This window comes from Zootoca vivipara, chromosome 7 (genome assembly GCF_965207765.1).
Source record: "Zootoca vivipara chromosome 7, rZooViv2.hap1.1, whole genome shotgun sequence".
In the NCBI taxonomy this organism is placed as follows: Eukaryota; Metazoa; Chordata; class Lepidosauria; order Squamata; family Lacertidae; genus Zootoca; species Zootoca vivipara.
Genome location: NC_142590.1, coordinates 57,777,368 through 57,799,417, shown reverse-complemented (window position 1 = coordinate 57,799,417; position 22,050 = coordinate 57,777,368). Strand labels below are relative to the sequence as shown.

The 22,050-nt window shown below is 42.6% G+C and overlaps 1 long non-coding RNA gene across 1 annotated transcript; it reads right to left on the bottom strand.

Annotated features, from left to right (window-relative positions):
* Nucleotides 1-355: 355 nt before the first annotated feature.
* LOC148685098 (uncharacterized) lies at nt 356-8,071 on the bottom strand. Its single transcript, XR_015951111.1, has 2 exons — nt 7,865-8,071; nt 356-4,168 (listed from the first exon to the last, which is right to left on the bottom strand). It is a non-coding gene; the product is annotated as an uncharacterized LOC148685098 (long non-coding RNA).
* Between the last annotated feature and the right edge of the window lie 13,979 nt (nt 8,072-22,050).

Below are 22,050 nucleotides of genomic sequence, written 5' to 3'. Positions count from 1 at the left end.
AAGTTGCTGTGTTATGGTTCCTATCATCCCTGTTTGTTAACCATTCTGCCTGGAGCTTTTGGGAGATGCATTTGAGCTGGTTTTCTGTGGGTTCATCTCATAATGTTACCATAATGTTTAAAGGCCTATGCAATCAACCAACTCATTATTGCCTGATTGTTGCCCCCATGCCACCCACAAGGAAGGAATTGGAGCAACTGGTTACACCCTTGTGGTAGTGAGCCTTTAAAAGTTCTGCATGAAGATTATCTTAGTATAGGGGAGATGTCACACATGAAAAAGGCTCTGAAAAACAAACAAGCTCTCTGATTGTCATCTGGTTCTAAATAAGACTTAAAAGAATCAAGCAACTCTATCAATGCACATTTAGGTTTTAATTATCCTTGAAAGCAGGTGAGACTAAGAAGACTCATGTGGCATAAATATGCTTCAGGCTCATGATCAAATAACAAAAAGGATTATAGCAGATGCACACACTTCTGCAGAACTGCACGTTGCTAATGTTCATTACCAGTGAGGGATAAAACCCTAAAGATTTGCAACAAGAAGAGCATTTGGCTAATATCTGGGGCATTCGGCTCTCTCTAGGTATTTGTGTAGTTCTCATTGCTGCAGTGCTGCAACATCTGAACATTATGCTTAACTTACTTTACTCACATTATTACTTACTATTATTAGTTTTGTTGTTGAGCCTCTAATGCATGGGTGCTTAACTTGTTGACCTCCAGATGTTGCTGGTGTACAACTCCCATCATCCATTGACCATGTTAGCTGGGGCTGATGGAACCAAGATCTGGATGTTCTCTACCCCTGCTCCAGAGGCTGTTGTAGTACCCGATAGGTAGGCAAGTTCTAATTTCATTTGGCATCACAGCAAGGTTAGGTTGGATCAGCAAGCTGTTCCCATCACTCTTGACTTTGCCCAGAAAGATCTCATTGGCATCCCTTGTACCTGGTTCTTGACAATCTCTGTAACAGTCAGGGCTCATCAGCCGTCATTGTAATGCTAGGCTGTGCTTGCAGCAAGGTGGCTGGAGAGAGCACAAACAGAATAAATAGGACGCTTTGCTCCCTGATAGGTGCCTGGAAGGGGAAGCCTTCTGGGGCTGCTTCCTACCACAGCATCGGAATTGGCACTATATAGCTTTTTGATGAGAGCCCTGATTGAATGCCCCCTCTCGTTCATATGTTTTTCCCAGACCAGGTTTACTTGCAGAAAGACATGAAGGGAGAATTGAAGGTTCTCTAAACAAACAAAGCCACATTTTCCCCCTGATGCAAAAGGTGATCTCAGCATGGTGTTTTGAAATGGCTTTGCTCCCAGTGAATGCCAGCTTGATGTTTTCTGACAGCTATGACAGGCCTCAAACGAGACAATTAATATTTCACAGCTGCCAGGTTTAGACGGTGACAAAAGGAAAAGGAAAGGGGGAGGGCATTGAATAGGAGAGCTTGCTTAAAACATACAAACAAAAACAATGGCAAAAGAAGGGAGTACTGAACTAATGAACAGGCAACTTGATTAATTGTTTTAAAGGAATTCTTGCTAACTTTAAAGGGGGGGTTACACTTGTCCTCATGTAACATGTTGCAGCTCGCATCTCTGTACTGAGAACTAGTGTAGTGAAGAGTATGGGTGATAAATTGAAAAATGCCCGATTCTAGCGTGTTGTCATGGTTAGAATGTTGCACTAGGACCTGGGAGATCGAGATGCAAATCCCCACTCAGACATGAAACTCAGTGGGTGGCCTTGGGCCACTCACTACTTTAATGATAGTCACAAAATGTCTCATGTCCAATGGACAGAACTGAAGGTGGGGATCAACATGCATATAGATTAGTCTGAGCTCATTAAAAAAAACACCATTTGATAACTCGTAAATCAAAGCAAGAATTGACTGAGGTATAAAAAATATATTTTGAGGCAGAGAAACTCAAGTCAACATCAGGGCCCATGACATTGAAAAGAGGAAATAATTTATGTTTTCTTACAGTAAGGAAAGACTGCAGACACGACATCATGGCACCCTCCATCAGGAATGGATAGGGATGATGAAAGAGTTTCACAAAATTGAATTGGTAAATGGAAGGGGAAAGAAGAGTGTGCGGACTGGGGAAGTGAGAGAGGGAAAAGAAAGCAAGGTATAGGAGACAATCAGACATACTCAATGCTAGGAGAATCATCAGTTTTAGAAACAAACCACATTGCATGAATTACCATTTCATCTCTGGGCTAGTTTTGTTACACATGAAAGTACAGTTTCTGGTCTTTTCATATTACAAATCTCTGATGGCCGCTAAATAGGGAAACCCATCAAGATTGTTGTTGTTTAGTCATGGGGTCATCATCTTCGTGACCCCATGGACCAGAGCACGCCAGGCACTCCTGTCTTCCACTGCCTCCCACAGTTTGGTCAAACTCATGTTCGTAGCTTCGAGAACACTGTCCAACCATCTTGTCCTCTGTTGTCCCCTTCTCCTTTTGCCCTCAATCTTTCCCAACATCAGGTTCTTTTCCAGGGAGTCTTCTCTTCTCATGAGGTGGCCAACGTATTGGAGCCTCAGCTTCACGATCTGTCCTTCCAGTGAGCACTCAGGGCTGATTTCCTTAAGAATGGATAGGTTTGATCTTCTTGCAGTCCATGGGACTCTCAAGAGTCCCCTCCAGCACCATAATTCAAAAGCATCAATCCTTTGACGATCAGCCTTCTTTATGGTCCAGCTCTCACTTCCATACATCACTACTGGGAAAACCATAGCTTTAACTATACAGACCTTTGTTGGCAAGGTGATGTCTCTGCTTTTTAAGATGCTGTCTAGGTTTGTTTGAAGCTGAGGCTCCAATACTTTGGCCACCTCATGAGAAGAGAAGACTCCCTGGAAAAGACCCTGGTGTTGGGAAAGATGGAGGGCACTAGGAGAAGGGGACGACAGAGGATGAGATGGTTGGACAGTGTTCTCAAAGATACGAACATGAGTTTGACCACACTGTGGGAGGCAGTGGAAGACAGGAGTGCCTGGCGTGCTATGGTCCATGGGGTCACGAAGAGTCGGACACGACTAAATGACTAAACAACAACAACAAGGTTTGTCATTGCTTTTCTCCCAAGAAGCAGGCGTCTTTTAATTTCGGGACTGCTGTCACCATCTGCAATGATCATGGAACCCAAGAAAGTAAAATCTCTCACTGCCTCCATTTCTTCCCCTTCTATTTGCCAGGAGGTGACAGGACCAGTGGCCATGATCTTGTTGTTGTTTTTTATGTTGAGCTTCAGACCATATTTTGCACTCTCCTCTTTCACCCTCAAAATAAGGTTCTTTAATTCCTCCTCACTTTCTGCCATCAAGGTTGTGTCATCAGCATATCTGAGGTTGTTGATATTTCTTCCAGCAATCTTAATTCCAGTTTGGGATTCATCCAGTCTAGCCTTTCGCATGATGAATTCTGCGAGGGAGACAATATACAGGGAGACAATATACAACCTTGTCGTACTCCTTTCCCAATTTTGAACCAATCAGTTATTCCATGTCCAGTTCTAACTGTAGCTTCTTGTCCCACATACAGATTTCGCAGGAGACAGATGAGATGATCAGGCACTCCCATTTCTTTAACAACTTGCCATAGTTTGCTGTGGTTGACACAGTCAAAGGCTTTTGCGTAGTCAATGAAGCAGAAGTAGATATTTTTCTCTAGCTTTCTCCATAATCCAGCGCATGTTTGCAATTTGGTCTCTGGTTCCTCTGCCCCTTCGAAATCCAACTTGCACTTCTCGGTCCACAAACTGCTTAAGCCTGCCTTGTAGAAATATCTGTTCATGACTTGATTTACTTCCTCACTACACTGGCATGTACTCCCCATCCCTACTTTTTGGTTGGGAGTGAGGAGTTAAGCCAAAGGCCTCGTGGGAAGAATAGGTTTGGGAAGTTTTCATTTGGCTAGCTGTAATCTCTGAAGTCACCCCTCGAAAGTCACAATCTCTGAAGTCACAATTTCTTTGTTGCGGAACTCCTGCAATAATTTCCTTTCCATTCTTCTGCGCTATGAACAGCAGATTTCAATATTTTTCCTCCCATTCCCCTGTGGTATTGAAACTCTTTTCCCATGGTGTCGTTTGGCATTATTCATATTTGGAATTTTCAGGAGAATAGTGAATTCCCAAAAACCTGCTGAACAACAAAAGCATCAGGTTTACACATCATTCCAATAAAGCGTAAGATCTTAGCAGCCTTGTAAATCTCCAGGGTTTCCATTGTATTGAAATGCTGACAGACTTTGTGGGCAGATTAATCGTGATCACAGTTAACACTGGCACATACCACTCATCTACATAACTGATCAGAGATTATTATTATTTTAAAACTAAACACTGATTGTATGAATATATATACATATATATAACAGTGGGCAGTGAATTATTAATGCTTTAGCTCTGATTTCCTAAATGTTAACCCTGCAATTTCAGTAGGCTTTGCACCCAAAAAAAGACCTTGCTGTCTTCTATAATTTGCAAGCAATATCATGAAAGGGGGACAAAAAGGTCAGAGACAATAGATTCACTAGAAGGGTATTTTTAAAGGTCATACAGAGTCCTTGCCTTGAACATGCAATTCTTGAATCCCAGCAATAGCAAAGGCTCCTCTTTTGCCTTTCCCAAGACTGGAGTGGAACCTCTTTCTTCAGGCAAAGGCTACCATTTCCCCAATAGCAGAAATTATGGGTGCCTTGTAACCAACCGTCTTTCCCCCTTTCCAGAAACATATCCAAGTTTCTTCAGCCTTTCCTGATCTTCATAGTTTTCAAAGAAATTCAGCAAGGCACCACAAAACCATTATTTAAAAAGTCTGTTCTTTCCTAAGGAATATAGAAGAATGTAAATAATGCTTTAGCCCAGAAATGAGGAACTGGATCCAGATGGTGCGCCAGATCCTTATCCCATCATGCAAGGGATTTTATGGGCTTCACCCCTAGGTGAATGTGCAAAAGACTGGAGCAGCATTAATGGTAAAATTAAAGGGCCATATGACTAAGGCTGAAATCCTAATCTCACTTACCTGGGAGTAAACACCTTTGAGTTCAATAGGACTTATTCCTCAGTAGGCATGGTTAGCATTGCACTATTAGTTGAATATCAACCTTTGTTCTGTTTATTATGGTTTTTGCTTAAACAACTAAATCATTCATAGTAATTACAGGGGCTGACTATGGTTGCTCATTGGTGAGATCAGAAGATGTATTTGAGACTGTTTAGTTTAAAAGTGAACTTTATCACACTGCACAGAAATAAACTGCTCCAGTTCTGTTTTTACCATAGAGATCCCACTGACCAAATTTTAAAAATTAGAGCATATATATCTGCCAGTATTTGAAAATCCAAGATAATTTTTGGCTCCTGCTGATGCATATCAGCCTTCTTTGCCAAAGCGAGAGAGAGAAAAAAGAATACGTAAGTCTCATAATAGTGTTTAGTTTTTGAGTTGGACTAAATTGGTTTTTTGGGGTCCTCTCCAAGCTTGTGATTTTACAGCTACTGTATATTATTGCATTCTACAGAAAAATAACTCTAAGGAGGTAACCTGGATGGACAGGCTTGGCCTGGCAGATATACCTGCATTGAAATAAAGGACATTTGCCTTACAGAAGACTTGGTGAAACACAGGTGGTTAGTTGTCACAGAAACTAATAGTTGGAAAATGTCCCGGAATCTTCTAAATCTTCTGGCTGTAGGTCCTGGGACTTGTCTGTCCATTCTCAACAGCAAAGACTGGTGGACTAGCTGGCTTGGCTGCCTCACCCCCTTGCTTGCTTACTCCGATGCCCCTCAGCTCCTGGCAACCAGGCCCCCCTGACCAGCCCCAGGGGCACCATTCGCCTGTGGAGCTTGTAGCCAGGGCCTCTGCAACAAACAGCTGTGCAAGCCTTTGAGAGGCAGAGATGCAAGAGGGCATCAGAGGAGGGAGGGAAGGAAAGTGAGAAATAGGCCAGTGTTGCCCGTGGGACCCCTGACCATCCTTCAAGGCACCCCAGGGTGCCGTGGCACACCGGTTGAAAACCACCGCACTAGGTAGCTCCCTGTCACGAAATTGGTCCTGCAGCCAAGGGGGATGGAGGAAGCGGCTTTGATTCATAGTGCTTTGCATTCAAGCTCCTTCCTCAGGCAAGAGAGAGAAAATGCTCTATTTGAATGTCATAATCCTATGGACACTCACCTGGGAACAAAATCCATTGAAAACTGTGGACATTATTTCTGAGGATTGCACTGTTTTAACCATTAATTTTTTTTGTTTGCATCTATGCAAGAAATAAGTGGAATATTTTGATGGGTTGGATTAATGGCTTTTAATGGACTGAGTTGAACCGGTTTTTTTTATTATTATTCTAAAGTATGCTATTTGGCTGAATAACAGCAAGGATAATTTTCTTTATTCATCTATTCATTTCAAAAGCTATTGACAATGTTGTTGCAAGCTGTTTAAAATGTTTCTTGTGGCTTCCAGTTTTAAAATGGACTATTTGACAAGAGTGGAGTTGTCCAAGTTTGTATCCTAGCATGCCATGTTCAATTTAAAACAGCAAACCTATTATAGCTTCTACAGTTTGGAACAGAACATTTAATTGCCCTCTTGATTTTGTTTTTATCTGCTTTGGGAAGTTTGATTTTATTTCCCAAGCCTGCAAGACTGTGCACAGTCTTGATTTAATTTGCTTTCACTTTTTACTAAGGAGAGATCTCAGCATTACCCCCCCCCCAATGCAATTGCAAAGCGGTTGATCCATTGTGTGCATCAGCCAGTGGGGAAGAGAGAAGTAAGGAGATGAATGGAAGCAGCCAGGGCAGTGTGTGAACAAGCAGCTGCTGCAGAGAGTTCTGTCACAGTCTTCTTATTCCTTGCTTGCTATTAACATTTCTTATTGAATTTACTGTAAGCCAGAATCACACACCGTATATAGGACTTCCTTCCTTCCTTCCTTCCTTCCTTCCTTCCTTCCTTCCTTCCTTCCTTCCTTCCTTCCTTCCTTCCTTCCTTCCTTCCTTCCTCTGAATAGGGAAGCATATAACTTTTGTACCCTTTGTTTCTGCTGGTATTAAAATATGCTGCCCTTCCAGGCTACCTTTTGACATTTCACTCTTCTGTATCTTTTGAAGGTGAGAGAGCCCTTTTCTCCTTGTACTTCCAAGAGTTTGTGATGTGCAAAACAGAAAATCCCCTGACATATAGGACAGTCCTAGTTGTCAATATTCTGCACACCCTGCTCCATTTTAAGTTCTCATCCTCAGTAGTGATAGGACTCTGATCTTTGTGCAACAAATAAACAGTCTAATAGCAGCAACTCATGTATTTTTTCTGATTCAGTGTACGAATCACAGAGTTAGAAGGGTCCCTAAAGGTCATAGGAGCCAACCGAGGTCTCTTGGGAGCACCCAATAAAATATTTGAGGGGGCTGCCATTTGACATTTCCCCATGCGCTTTGCGTTCCTTGGGGAAGGGGTGGATTAACCATTAAGCAAAACAAGCATGTGCTTAGGGCAAAGGCTTTCAACCTTTTTGAGTCCACAGCTCCCTTGACTAACTACATTCTTTCTGCAGCACACCTGTGGGGCTCAGGGGCCCTTGCCTGCAGAGCTGGCAGCCTCTCGCCCTTTTTTCAAATATCCTCCCTTGTGGAGTGTTCCCTCAACCTCCTCTACCCTTGGGAATCCTCTGGGCCACAGCCTCCACCACCCTGGCCTCTGAGCCGTACCACCTGCCCCAAAGAGAGGTGCCTCCTCACACTGCCCCATAGGGGCCTGGGAAGAGAATGTCCCCAGCCTTAGTGGCCTAACGGAGACTGGCCAAAGTTGAACACGATGCCAGCACCTTACCGTGGGAGGCAGCAGTGGCAGGAGGAGGTGTCGGGACTGCATGGCTGAAAGGCTCCCCTTCAGCACCAGGCACTCAGCTCCCAGGCAGGCCTTGCATACAGCAAGCACAAGAAAGGCCAGTGTAGTGCCTGCCTGCCTGACCTCCCACTTGTCTGTCCATTCCCACCAGCAAGGGCTGGGGGACTGGGTGGCTGAGCTTCCTCACCCACTTGTTTGCTTACTCTGAGGCTGCCCAGCTCCTGGCAACCAACACCCCCTGGGGTGTTGCATGGGGAGCTTGTATCCAGGGCTGCTGCAACAGGGCTGCTGTGCAAGCCTTTGGGAGGAAGAGACACAAGAGGGCATCAGAGGAGGGAGGGAAGGAAATAGGGATAGAGGCCAGTGTTGCCTGCAGCACCCCTGACTATCCTTCAAGGCACCCCAGTGTGCCGTGGCACACTGCTTGAAAACCACTGGCTTAGGGCATCAAGGAAAGGGGGGCACCACAGAAAATTTCTATCAACGGATTTTTAACATTAATGGTCACAAATTTACTCCAGCTTCCTATGCTTATGTTTGCCCTGTAAGCTTCGGTAAATTGTGCACCTATAGCCACGGTTTTCTTGCTTTCACAGAGGCAACTGGCTTCAGAAGTATTTCAGCAGAAGTAATTTTAATTGATCAGCATGCGACCCTAACAGGGCATGTGTAGTTGTTGCTGAAGAGAAACAATGTACCTGAAATAAGCTGGGGGGGGGGAGAGGAGGAGGAAGCCAATGCAATTGAATGGATAGTGCTTTCTATTTAGAGTGGCATAGGGGCAAGCCATCCGTGAGTCCCTTGGAAGAATAAACATGCTTTGTGGGTTTCCCCCTCCCCATTCTCTCTGCAGTAACAGCGTGTAGCAGAGGCAAGTCTCACTGGAGGTTGATGGCTTACAACAGGTCAAGGTTAGTGGAAATGGGCTCCGGGTCTCTGTGCAGCAGAGCGTACCACATCCATGCTTGTACTCATTGTAACACCAGGTCGTACATGAAAATGAACAGGCTAACATGGTCAGGTGGGTGTTTGGGGGCAAATGGAGCAAGCAAGGGGAGAAGCTGCCAGAGTCGCCGCCCGTCCCCCCCCAGCTTATTTGTTTCTTTTCTTCTTATTTTCATCTTTTGCAGTTTCCTGGAAAATCAAAGTATTATTTTTTTCATGTGAACAACCAGGATGCCTTGACCTTTCCCCCTCCTCTTACAATAAAAACAGAAAGCAAAGAAGCATTTAAGCCAGTGACTTAAATAAAGCGGCACCTGATTCATAGCTGGTTTCTTTGTTTTGTTTTATGAAATGCAGTCATCGAAGCTGCAAACAGCAGTGGAAACCCAGCACAACCCTTTCCCTGGTGCTATTTTTCTGCTGAAATCTCCCCAGATGCTTTTTGCTGGGGTATGTATCTCTACCCATGAAGTGCAAAAAGCAATTTTGATTTTTGACTGGGGAAACAACACATTTCACCCCATGTTGGTCTTCTCCTTTGGTTTGTAAAGTCCATAGCTGCATTTTTAAAGCAAAAAGAACAAGGGGGAAAGACTTCCCCAGGGATAAGCTACATGCTACTGAGCTTGTCATGTCATATGGCCCTCAAGGACGGAAGGGATATATGTTGAAAAGAGAAGAGTTCCTGTTTACCCAGCAGGAAAACTACTGACTACTTATAAAAAAAACCCCACTAATAAAGGGCGCAATAAGACTGCAGTACTTTTAATTTGCAATGGGTTCTTCCACAGAGCAGTGTTTTGTGGATGTGGTGCTGTTCATGCATGGAAGTTTTCTACAGTATCCACACAAGATTGGGCTCGTTGAAATGCTGTCCGATATTATTTTCCATTTAACCCAGATTTACTGTTTCCGCAAAAGAAAATTAAAAAAGCAACATGGAAATAGTGCATCTGCATTAAAGGGGGAGGATAAGTGGGTTGTTGTTGGGGTTTTTTTTGTTTTTGATTACCTATCCTTCCTCCTAATGTCCTAGGGTGGATTATAGCATTAAAAAATATTAAAACACAATATTAAAGGTAAAGGGACCTCTGACCATTAGGTCCAGTCGTGACCGACTCTGGGGTTGCGGCACTCATCTCGCATTATTGGCTGAGGGAGCTGGCGTACAGCTTCCAGGTCATGTGGCCAGCATGACTAAGCCGCTTCTGGTGAACCAGAGCAGCACACGGAAACGCTGTTTACCTTCCCGCTGTAGTAATACCTATTTATCTACTTGCACTTTGACGTGCTTTCAAACTGCTAGGTTGGCACAATATTAAAATCAATTTGAAACAATTTACAATCATAAAAATAAGGTGGGTCCTAAAAACATACACCTCAGATGTCAAAAGCCAGGGTAAAGGAGTACATCTTCAGCATTCTCCTGAAGCTTTATAATGAAGGTGCCAGATGCCCCTCTGTGGGGAAGAAGTCCCACAGCGTAGGGTTCACCACAGAGAATGCCCTGTCCTGGGCTGCCATCTCTTGGTCCTTTGAGAGCAGAGGAACTACCAAGATGGCCCCCCTCAGCACTCAAGAGGGTAAGTAGGGAAGGAGGCAGTCTTTGGGGTATTTGGGGTCTGAGTGGTTATAGGTTTTAAACACTAACATCAGCACCTTGAATTAGGCCCAGAAACAATCTGGCAACCAGTGCAGCTATTTTTAGTTCATTTATAAAAGTACTTACATATCACCATTTTGCAAAGCATCAGGGCAGAGTTAAATAAATGGATAAATGTGAATGATCTCAACTAGTCTATATTGTCATATCCAGGATACTAAGATGGTGAATACACTATTTTAAAAAATAAGAGAATTTAGAAATCTTTGACGCTGGCTCCACTAGAGCTGCAGTGTTCTTACAGGAAGGTCATTTGTTTAAGGAGCTGCAGGGATCTAGAATAAGGGTCAGTCCTATCAAATAAGAAGCATCTGGCTTCTCTTCTGTTGCATCATGAGAGGTGGCTTTTCCAGCAGAGTGAAGGATTCCCTGGAGTTAGATTATATAGCAAAACAATTAACCTTTTCTCTGTTGAAAACTATTTCTTGCCGATAACCTGTACAGAAGGCACAACAGCAATGTCAATAAAATATACCCTGTATTACTGCGAGTGTTTGGTACAAGTATGACTTTAATGTTTAGCTGCTGAAAAGATGCCAACCATGAGCAAAGAAAGGACAAACTTGTTTCACCCAGCAAGCATCCATCAGATCTGACATCCATCCTGTATCTCTAGACAAATTAGGAATCATTAATTCTTCATTATGCTGGGGAGTCTTATCCTACCTGGAGTATTCGTAATGTGTCTATTATTCTCACCCACTGCAAATACAGTTAACCTCAAGGCCATGGGACATCAAGATAGATGGCAGTCAGATGAAAGGGACAAGTTAATGGTTCTTCATATGTCTCATTATAGTACACAAGCCCTGAACATTTTGTTTTATTGCAAAATTATTCCAGCATTTGTGAATTCCATATCCTGTTACAATAAAATATTTGATCTCCTGTGGTGGCCTCACTTAACCTGGAAGATAGTAGCCTGGAGACTGATTCGAAAGATTCCAGGGAAGAAGATTTTATGTATAAAATGACTACGCAAATGACTATATAAGATGTGGCTGACACGGTCCTTTTGCACTGGGGCTTCATGACAATTTTTACACCAAAAAAGGCTAAATTCATTCTACCACTTTTCACCTTTTAACAGTTAGCTGCCATTGATTTTTGCACTTTGCTTACTGACGACAATTCAGTGTAGTCCATTTTGTCTCTAGCTAAGCAGTTTTCATTTATCCTGAGGTGTAAACAAGGGAAATGTGTTTCGTGTATTTCGTGTATCTCATTCTGCAACCAGTTTTTTTAAAAATAAGTAATTGCACTTGTTAGTTAGAAAAATACTTTTTTCTAGTTCAAGGAAGCAAAGTGTGTGAAGTTGGATGGCAAGCATGTTGGGAAGACTGGTAATAAAATCAGGATTGCATAGCACAGAAAAATGGCAGAGAGAAAAATGGCAAATGCTTGGTTTACATGCTTTGAACACTGTATCAAGGCAGGGATTGCCAATCTTTTTGGAGCAGTGGGCACATTTTGTATACAGTGGTACCTCTGGTTAAAAACTTAATTCGTTCTGGAGGTCCGTTCTTAACCTGGAACTGTTCTTAACCTGAAGCACCACTTTAGCTAATAGGGCCTCCTGCTGCCACCGCGCTGCCAGAACACGATTTCTGTTCTCATCCTGAAGCAAAGTTTTTAACCTGAGATACTATTTCTGGGTTAGCGGAGTTTGTAACCTGAAGCGTTTGTAACCCGAGGTACCACAGTACAGTACTAAGAAAATGTTGTTGGTACCAGTTACAAAATGGCTGCCATGGGAACAACATTGCTGGTGTGCCGGCATGGTGCAACACAGAATGAAGGAGAGTATAGTCATTGCTGCCACTGTCACCACCCAAACAACCTTGTGCTTGGGAAGCAAGGGAAGAAAAGAGAGCAGCAAATAACTGAGCACCAGTATTGATGGAACTGTCTAGAAATCTTGCCTGACTGGGCTAATAAAGAAGGAAAGAAATGTTAAGTGGGACAGGTTGAAAGAGAGCATGTCTTGGTCAGAGGGAGACAGAGGGTTATGAGAGAGTTCACAACCAGAATAAGGAAAAAAAAGGAACAATAACCAACAAATTATACCCAGAAAACTATTGTTATTGGCTGGCTTATAAACTGAATGAATTAATAAATGGTTTTTTAATGCATTAAAACTTTAAACTCTTTTCTCTCTCTCTTTGAAGTTTTGTTTAAACCCTCTTGCAACACCCCCTTCCTATCTTTTGCCCTTCTAATGAGATATTTAACTACTTCGTTTATTTTTTTGTACACTTTGATTTGTGGAGTTGCTAGGAGCTTTTTGTTCTATTATTCACCACAGGCCTCTGTGAGTATGTGTGTGCACGCACACACGCAAACCTCCCCCCACACCTGTGCTTATTATGTGTCATCAGAAGATGCTTGGCAGTCTGCAGCCTTGCCAACTGCCACTAATACATAAACACATCAGTAAAATATATAGGGTCATCTGATGGTTTGGAAGGTCTTTTATTTCTCACTTCTGTAATCGAAGTAGAAGGGACAGATTGATTTTTTCCCCTTCTGCTTCTAGAGAAGAAAGATAGTTCAAATGAGTTGACTGTACTTCAGGTGACAGACATTACTAGGGATAAACAACACCAGTGAGTCAAGAATGTTATAATCAATGGGTGAGCAGCTGTTATTCTGTTCAAGTGGTTTTCTTGTGTTGTCTATAGACTGCTCTCCATCCCTTGTATTTGGAAGTCCAGTTTCCTTTACTTGATACGTCCTCTGTGTGGATGTCTAAGTGGTAGAAGAGGGGCAGTATACAAGCTGCTAATTTGTTGGAAGAACAAATGATGTGGCGTCTATATAAGGCTTTGTGCACAGTATATTGCACAGCTGCTGTTTGTTGTGGTATTTGAGTGCATAGCTTTAACATATGTAATGTGTTGCTGTGGGGCTACGCATTCTGTACTGTACTATAAATGGTATACATTTTGAGGTTTGGACTTGAGAGAGCTAGCTGTGCCAGAAGGATTTCTTAAAGCTGATTAAACCTGCTGGCCAAGTCTGGTCATACCTTCCTGAGACTGCTGGCTTATGGCTTGAAATAGTGAGGAACAATTTGAATCTTCCTTAACTTTAAGGAAAAACAACAGACTGCAGTTGTCAAGTTTGAACCAGAGATTGAGAGAGACCTGGAGAAAGATAGATTAGTTCAGTCCCTAAACTAACAGCATTTGGGCTGGCTGGGACAGTCAGTTTCCTTTGGCTGTCTGTTGGAGTGCTCTAGGTTTTGCATCCACCTATGCCTAGCTGTAGATTTGTAAATAAATTCAAATTTTCCAGTTACTTCCTTCCAAAGGAAATTAAACCCATGTACTCATCGATCCCCTGCAACTGCTAACTGCATAGAGAAGTAAAGCCAATCCTGTTCCCTACAAATGTCATGTCGTGCACCCTTTTATATACTGTGCAAGGGCTTAAACCACGCAGCTGTACCTAGGCAGTTTATGCCCCTTGTGCAATACAAGTTGCAGCAATAGACAGCTGTAGCTGCACTCATACACGGTGTCAACTAACAACACTTCATTTGCCAATGTCAGAGATCAGATTCAGGCTATAAAGTAGTCAGTTATGAAAGTAGTGTCATACCGAACTCTGTAAGAAATATACAAGCTTCCATGTTGCACAAATCAGGCATGATTAAAGCGTTCTCCAGACTTGCTAACCCATGAGGAAAGATCATGGGGATGAGTGCCTCAGCGCTATGCTCTCCTCACCCCCCCCCCCAAAAAAAATTCTGAAGTGGAGACCACCTGTGGTGTTTCCCGGTGTATTTTAAAACCTTCTAAAACATGTGGGGAGCCTCCATGAATATAGGGGCTCCCCACTTCAGAATTTAGGCCTTCAATTCATGTAGGCTGAGGGATGGCTGCAGCCAGCATGCTCATTCATTCCCACAGCCCCCATTGTGTGTTAGCACCTAATCCAAATACCTGATGGCCTTCTGTCTATGAGTCTACAAAAACAAACTTGTAAATGAGTTGTTATGCAGAAGTTTGATTCATCACATGTGGCCTGAATCGAGATAATGGATTTAATTATCTTAGCAATATAGTTATTTGTCTTAACAGTGCCAGTACCAGGATGCTTGCGTTATCATCAACACTGCTTTGTAAATCATCACTATTTATTTTTCATACATTTTGCATTTTATTCCTAACTTCTGGCCTCACTATTAAAATTTTATATCTTTTACATCAATGCCCATTTATATATCTGCCAATTTGTCATAACCTTCCATGCATCCAATGAAGTGGACTCTAGTCCTTTAATGCTTATGCCATAATAAACCAGTTAGCGTTTAAGATTGCGTAAGAACCTTTTGCATTTGTTGCAACAAAACTATCAACAACTACCCCTCTGAAACTTGTAGGTTGCTATTCTAGTAGGAATCGGTCCAGTGAAATAGATATATAATACATTTGTCATTCCTATTCTCTTGACAGCAAAAACCATGTATACCGAGAAGGATCTGCAGAATGGAAGATATTCCCGTAATTGTAATGGCTGTGTATCTTTTTATGACAGACAGTTGTTGTCATGTTGGCTAGGAAGTCACAAATGTACATTTTATATGTTTTATTTGAATAATATTTGTAAGAGTTCATAGGCTTTTGAAACACCAAGCCAACACAAACATTGGCCAACAGAATCTATGCACAGAAGGAAAAAGATACCACCTATTTTGTATGCCTCTGGGCTGAGCCTGGCACTGACATGCAATACGGTGGGCCTCCTATTGAGCTGCCGGTGCCAGTAACTCTACATTTCTCTCCTTTCAAGTACTGTCAGCCTCTACTAAGTTTTGCTTGCAAGGTTCATAAAGACTGTCATTCATTGTGGTGTAGCTACATAAACACCGATTTGTTGTGCTCTAAATGTTAGTGACTTCACAGTGAAGCTGTTCTAAACAGTAAATCTCTTGTAGAAGAGCCACACTCTCTTTCCTGTTGAATGATATTGCCACTGCTTTAGACTGTGCTTACTTTAAATAAACTACAGCTGGAGGGGATCTTCCCCTTTTGAATGATGGATTCTGAGGGGTGTTTTTCTCCCCCTAATCCTAGTTAATGTTACTTTTCTGACTATGTCAGACTATCCAATTAGGCCTAACGATCAGTTACAAGCACCAGCACACTCAAGTGTTCAGTTTTTCAGCCTCTTTCTTTCTTAATGCACACACCATATTAAATTAAACTCTCTTCCAGTCTGCAGCTTTTACAAGCTAAATGAAGAGACTGTACTCTTTCTTTGCAGCTCTTCATCAGATGCAGGAGAATCGTGTGCCCCTTGACTTTCACAAGGTTATTCAAGAAAATGTTTTTTATTCAGTGACTGTGCCTGAGAGACCTGCAAGCAAAGGACAGTGTATAGGTAAGCTATTGAGCAAGTGACATAAATTCTTAGGGGTGCTTTTGTACATCACATTGGCCCCGTAATAAAATGGTGGCAAATGTAATCATGCAATATTGAAATGGTTATTGCTCAGGTTGTGGTTATATCACAGTTTGTATTGTGTTGCAATTAATGTTCATGTGTCCTTTTTATCTGAATTTAATAAGGGCACATCAGCATGCAGGTTTTTGTGTGGTTTTTTAAGAGAGCTTGGATGCACATTTACTGCTCCTCTATACACATTACTAGAGATGCTGGTGTTCCACTGCTCGCGACAATCCACATTCAGGAAAGCATTCAGAAAAGTAAGAGGAAGGGAAGGACTTCACAGCTCTAGCTATGCAAATGTGAAAGGGGAGGACAATGAATTGGCTTTTCGGGAGAGTCCCTTTTGCGCACTTGCATCTTGATTTGGAAAAGGGTGATGTGGGTGCAGCAACAGATTTCGATACAATCCTATATCCAGAATGGAATTGGAAGGAAGCTGCTTTACACCATTTGTCCTTTATGGTCTATTCTGGGATGGGGAACCCATAGATCTGCTTCTGAACTGTGGTCCTGCCCCACAGCTTGAGATGCCACAAGTATGATCCATAGGGTAGGCACCACATGCACATTATTATCATCATCATCATTATTATTATTGCTGCTGCTGCTGCTATTATTATTATTATTATTATTATTATTATTATTATTATTATGGCTTCTACCCCGTTGCCTGATATATATTTGGTAAGGGTTAGCGCTCACTATTCCGGCTGAAGTATTCTGCACAAGCTGCAACCTCAGGACCAGCCAGAAGAGGGCACATTACAGTAGTCTATATATGATTACCAGCACCTGAACCTGTGAACGTATCACAGCAGGCCTGGGGTTCCAACATCCCATTCGGTGACTATTTGAGGGTACAACCGAGGCAGCAATTTAATTTTTTTCCATGCCTTTGTCGCTATATCTTAGGCATGGTGGCATGCTTTAAACACTGTTCCATTGGTTTCACACTTGATCTTCCACCACTTCTAGTCCTGCCATCCTCCAGCCTACATCATTGTTTGTAGCTCTGAGGAAAACCAAGGAGCACAACAAGCTCCATAGTGTTGAAGTGGACACTCCTGAGCTGAACCTCATCTCACTGCTCTACAATAAGATAAGTGCCTCAACAAGAACGACAGGATTTTTATATCAAGACCACAGCGCCCCTGGTTTGCCACCACAGTGCTAAATCAAATGTGCTTCTGTACAACTGAAAATGAGAATTTGCTGTCAAAAACATTTCCAGCTAGACATAAATTCTTGGATAGTGTCCCAGAATGCTCTGGGTGGTCTTTTAAGACCACAGAGCACAGACTACAGTGGGCTATACATTTTGGCAGGGCTATCAGCTTTTTTCATGTCTCCTGCCAGTGATAGGATGGAAAACATAACCAAAGATTTGTGAGACTTTTCTTGAAAACATGCCATGAAATAAATAAAGGAGATGAAGAAGGAAACATTTTGTACTAATGCTGTACAGATGCCAATCTACTTCTTAGTGAGCACCAACACCCCAAGGTAAAATTGGATCTTAAAGCATTCCCCCCCTCCCTTGACTATGTAATCTGTGTGGAGTAACACTGTGCGTGTGTGTTTTGTTATATCATATGGAGTTATTTGGTTACATATTTATGTTGTTCTTGCTGGAAATGTAATGTAAGATTTTTAGAGTCCCAAACCAGCTGAAGTTAATTGACTTTAAGTTCCAATGAGGAGGAGCTCTAAGTACTTACATCACAAAGGGCCTCTGGATAGCTCAGTTAATTAAAGTGTGGTGCTGGTAACACCAAGGTTGCAGGTTTAATCCCCATATGCATATTCCTGCATTGCAGGGGGTTGGACTAGATGATCCTTAGGATACCTTCTAGCTCTACGGTTCTATGATTCTATGAGACTTGTCCTGAAATAGGCCATGGAGCAGCTGGAACAAACTGAACATGTTGGACAACATGATCCCCTCAGGACTGTGGTTTCTGATGGGTTACCTGGGACAAAATGTGACCCATTTAGAGACCGTAGGTGGCTAAGGAAAGGCTTTGCAAAACAATCAGCAGCCAGAGGATAGATACTTCAGGTTTTCCACCATGAAGTAACCATGGGTGAGCTCAGGGATAGTGAGTGCAAAACTTCAGGATGCTGAAAGAGTTCCATGAGCAAAACAGAGATGGGACATCACAACTTTAACAGATGCCAACAATTGTTTTTCAGTTAACCTTTTTAGTTTACCTCTTCTTGCTGGGGCTAATGAATGAACAAATAGAGGTGCATGTCTGTGTTAGTGCTTGCCAAATATAAGCATGAGGCATAGTAATATGTATTTGATACTGTACATCCCAGACAATAAGAGCTAGTTTAATTCCTATGAGTGAGGACAACCAGTGTATGTGAACATTACTTCCATGGTCATGCATACAAAAACCTCCCAGATCAAGGGAAGTAATGGTACCATTCTATTCTGCCTTGCTCAGACACCTGGAATAGTGTGTCCAGTTCTGGGCACCACAATTTAATAAGGATATTAAGAAGCTGGAGCGTGTGCAGAGGAGAGAAACCAAGATGATCAAGGGTTTGGAGACCAAGCTTTATGAGGAATGGTTAAAGGAACTAGGTATGTTTAGCCTGGAAAACCTGGAAAAGAGGAAATATATGATCATATAGATATGATTGCCACCTTCAAATATCTACAGGGCTGTCACATGGAAGATGGAGCAAGCTTGTTTTCTTGTGCTCTGGAGGGTAGGACCCGAACCAGTGGATTCAAGTTCTAAGAAAGGAAATTCCAACTAAACATCAGGAAGAACTTTCTAATAGTAAGAGCTGTTCATTATTCATTATTATTCAACAGTGGAACAGACTCCCTTGGGGGGTTGTGGACTCTCCTTCATTGGAGGTTTTTAAGCGGAGGTTGGATGGTTGTCTGTCTTGGATGCTTTAGTTAAGATTTCCCACATTGCAAAGGGTTGAACTAGATGGCCCTCGGGGTCCCTTCCAACTCTACAGTTCTATGATTCTTTGCACAGCTACCTATGGAGGAAAACAGAAGAGTTAAGGGGTTAAAAGGCATGCTCAGAGTGCCAACAAGACTGGGCACCTGGGAAACACCTTGGCATCTCCTGTTAAAACAAGGATGGGGAACCTGTGGCCCTCCAAATATTGTTGGATTCTTAATGTCCAGCAGTCAGGAATGATGGAATATGTAACTCAACAACCTCTGGAGGACACAGATCCCCCCCCCCAAGTTGGAAGGATCAAGCAGCATAGGAATTGATACGAAAAGACCTCTGCCCAAGACCTCAGACACCTCCTGCCACCTGTCAGAGTCAACTATATAACAACAACAACAACAACAACAACAGTCTAACCTGGTATAAGGCAACTACCTATGATCTGGGAATTCATTCTTGCCCTTCTTGTTCCTGTCACACAGCAATGCCAATCATGGCAGACAAATTAAGAAAAGAGAGCACCATTTCACTTTCTCAGCACAGAGCAGGCTCAGTCTAAATCCTCCAGATCTCTATTACCAAGGAGATTGTTAGTACTAACATATGCTTTCACAAATAGCTTTGATAATCATCACATCACTAACAATGGAATGTGCCTATGCTATCTTAGCTGGGATTCTAGCACCCCCTACAGTTTCTCCCTTAATTAGCAGGTTATCACTTTTGCTCTCTTGTGTTATGGTAATTTAAAAATGCAATATTAAAAACAGTTTGAAGCATTTTTTTTAATGTTGCAGAGATGTTCCTTAGATACTGTACACCATGATGTGCTTCTTTGTATAGACATGGTATTTTTCAGTTAAAGTTGCGACGTTTTTCCATAGACAAGGCTCTGAAGCCTTAATGTGCTTCGGATTTCCTTTAAGGCATTTGCCTTCCCTTGTCCTTAAATGGTGAAGACCTCTCTCCCCAGACAATGTATGATATAATAATAATAATAATAATAATAATAATAATAATAATAATAATTTCTTATTTATACCCCGCCCATCTGGGTGGGTTTCCCCAGCCACTCTGGGCGGCTTTCAACAGAAATATTAAAATACACTAATTTCTTAAAGATTAAAAGCTTCCCTAAACAGGGCTGCCTTCAGATGTCCTCTAAAAGTCTGGTAGTTGTTTTTCTTTTTGACATCTGATGGGAGGGCGTTCCACAGGGCGGGTGCCACTACCGAGAAGGCCCTCTGCCTGGTTCCCTGTAACTTGGCTTCTCGCAGCAAGGGAACCGCCAGAAGAACCGCAGAGCAATGGAGGTGGAGACGCTCCTTCAGGTATACTGGACCGAGGCCATTTAGGGCTTTAAAGGTCAGCACCAACACTTTGAATTGTGCTCGGAAATGTACTGGGAGCCAATGCAGGTCTTTCAAGACCGGTGATATGTGGTCTCAGGGGCTGCTCCCAGTCACCAGTCTAGCTGCCACATTCTGGATTAATTGTAGTTTCCGGGTCACCTTCAAAGGTAGCCCCACGTAGAGCACACTGCAGTAGTCCAAGCGAGAGATAACTAGAGCATGCACCACTCTGGCGAGACAGTCAGTGGGCAGGTAGGATTTCAGCCTGCGTACCAGATGGAGCTGATAAACAGCTGCCCTGGATACAGAATTGACCTGCACCTCCATGGACAGCTGTGAGTCCAAAATGACTCCCAGGCTGCACACCTGGTCCTTCAGGGGCACAGTTACCCCATTCAGGACCAGGGAGTCCCCCACACCTGCCCGCCTCCTGTCTCCCACAAACAGTACTTCTGTCTTGTCAGGATTCAACCTCCAACCGCCTCCAGACACTCACACACGACCTTCACCACCTTCACTGGTTCTGATTTGAAAGAGAGGTAGAGCTCTCTCTGGTAGCATGCAGGCCTGCAGCACCAATCTACACCCTGGAAAAGAAAGAACAAACCAGTGCAGCACTATAGTAACAGAAGACTGTGAGACATATTTCTTCCAGCTTTTCTTATTCTGACTTTAGGTTTACCAGAGTTCTAACTCCTCTTTAAAAGCTCTGAAGTTGGCAGTCAATGAAGGGTCGCTCAGTGGTGTGGGTGGGTTTCCTGCTTCTCAATGTATTAGTACTCTCTTCTTAAACACCCCTCTTTCCCGTAGTCTGCTACTGTCTGCCATACTGTTCTATGGCTATTCTGTGGTTTAATAATAAGCTGTTCACTGATTTAACAATGCTAAGCTGTGTTCAATAGATCCTAGTTAACCCACTGATCAGTGGCCTAGCCTCTGAGACAGTCAGTTGATGGATGACAAGAATTCTTCAATTAGTGTGTTCTTAATAAGCCAACTAGCCCTGCTGCAAAGGCCAATCAAGTTAGGAATTATACAAAGCAGACTTCAGGAACTGTCTTACCAGCAGCATCAGGCTAAAAAAAAAAGCCTGAAGCCCAATGATGAAGCACATTCTAGTGGCCATTAACATTTAAGTTACAGAATTCACTATGTTCCGCTTATTGGCTAGACTATCAGAATCTTAAATTTGCCTGCAACTGGAAAACAGGCTATTCTTCTCTAATGTTTGCTCATGTAGAAGGGCATGTAGCTGAAATTTTGTTTTCTAGTCACTCCCCCACAAAAAGCACCTGAAGGCAGGAGGCAAAAGCTTGGGCATTTAAAATTAATACTGTAGTTAATTTCATTTGTGTTAAATAACAGTAGCAACAGGCATGAGGGCACATGATGCAGCTGTCTTGCTGATGGTAAGCAGGCTTCCGCCTGGCCAGTACTTGGATGGGAAACTATCTGGGAACCCCATGTATGCTGCCTTGACCTTGACCTCCAGGATGGAAGGAAGGAAGGCATGATATAAATCTACTAAATAAATAATAGGGGTAATATTGCTGACCAGATATAAATCAGGGAAAGGACAAACTACCTACTTTACTCTCAGTATAACCAGGAGCTAAATATATAATTTTCCTCTCCTTTCTTCCTCTCACTTCATTATGTAAAATAGGATTTCCCCCTTATCTATTAAGGAAAGCCTATGTGATAATCTCATTAATCACAAAAGACTTCAAGGAAAGAGTATGAGACTGGAGAAGTCCAGCACAAAATTAACCTCATCCATGAACTGGTTGTCACTGCTGTGTTTGTGTTGTGGTGAAGCCA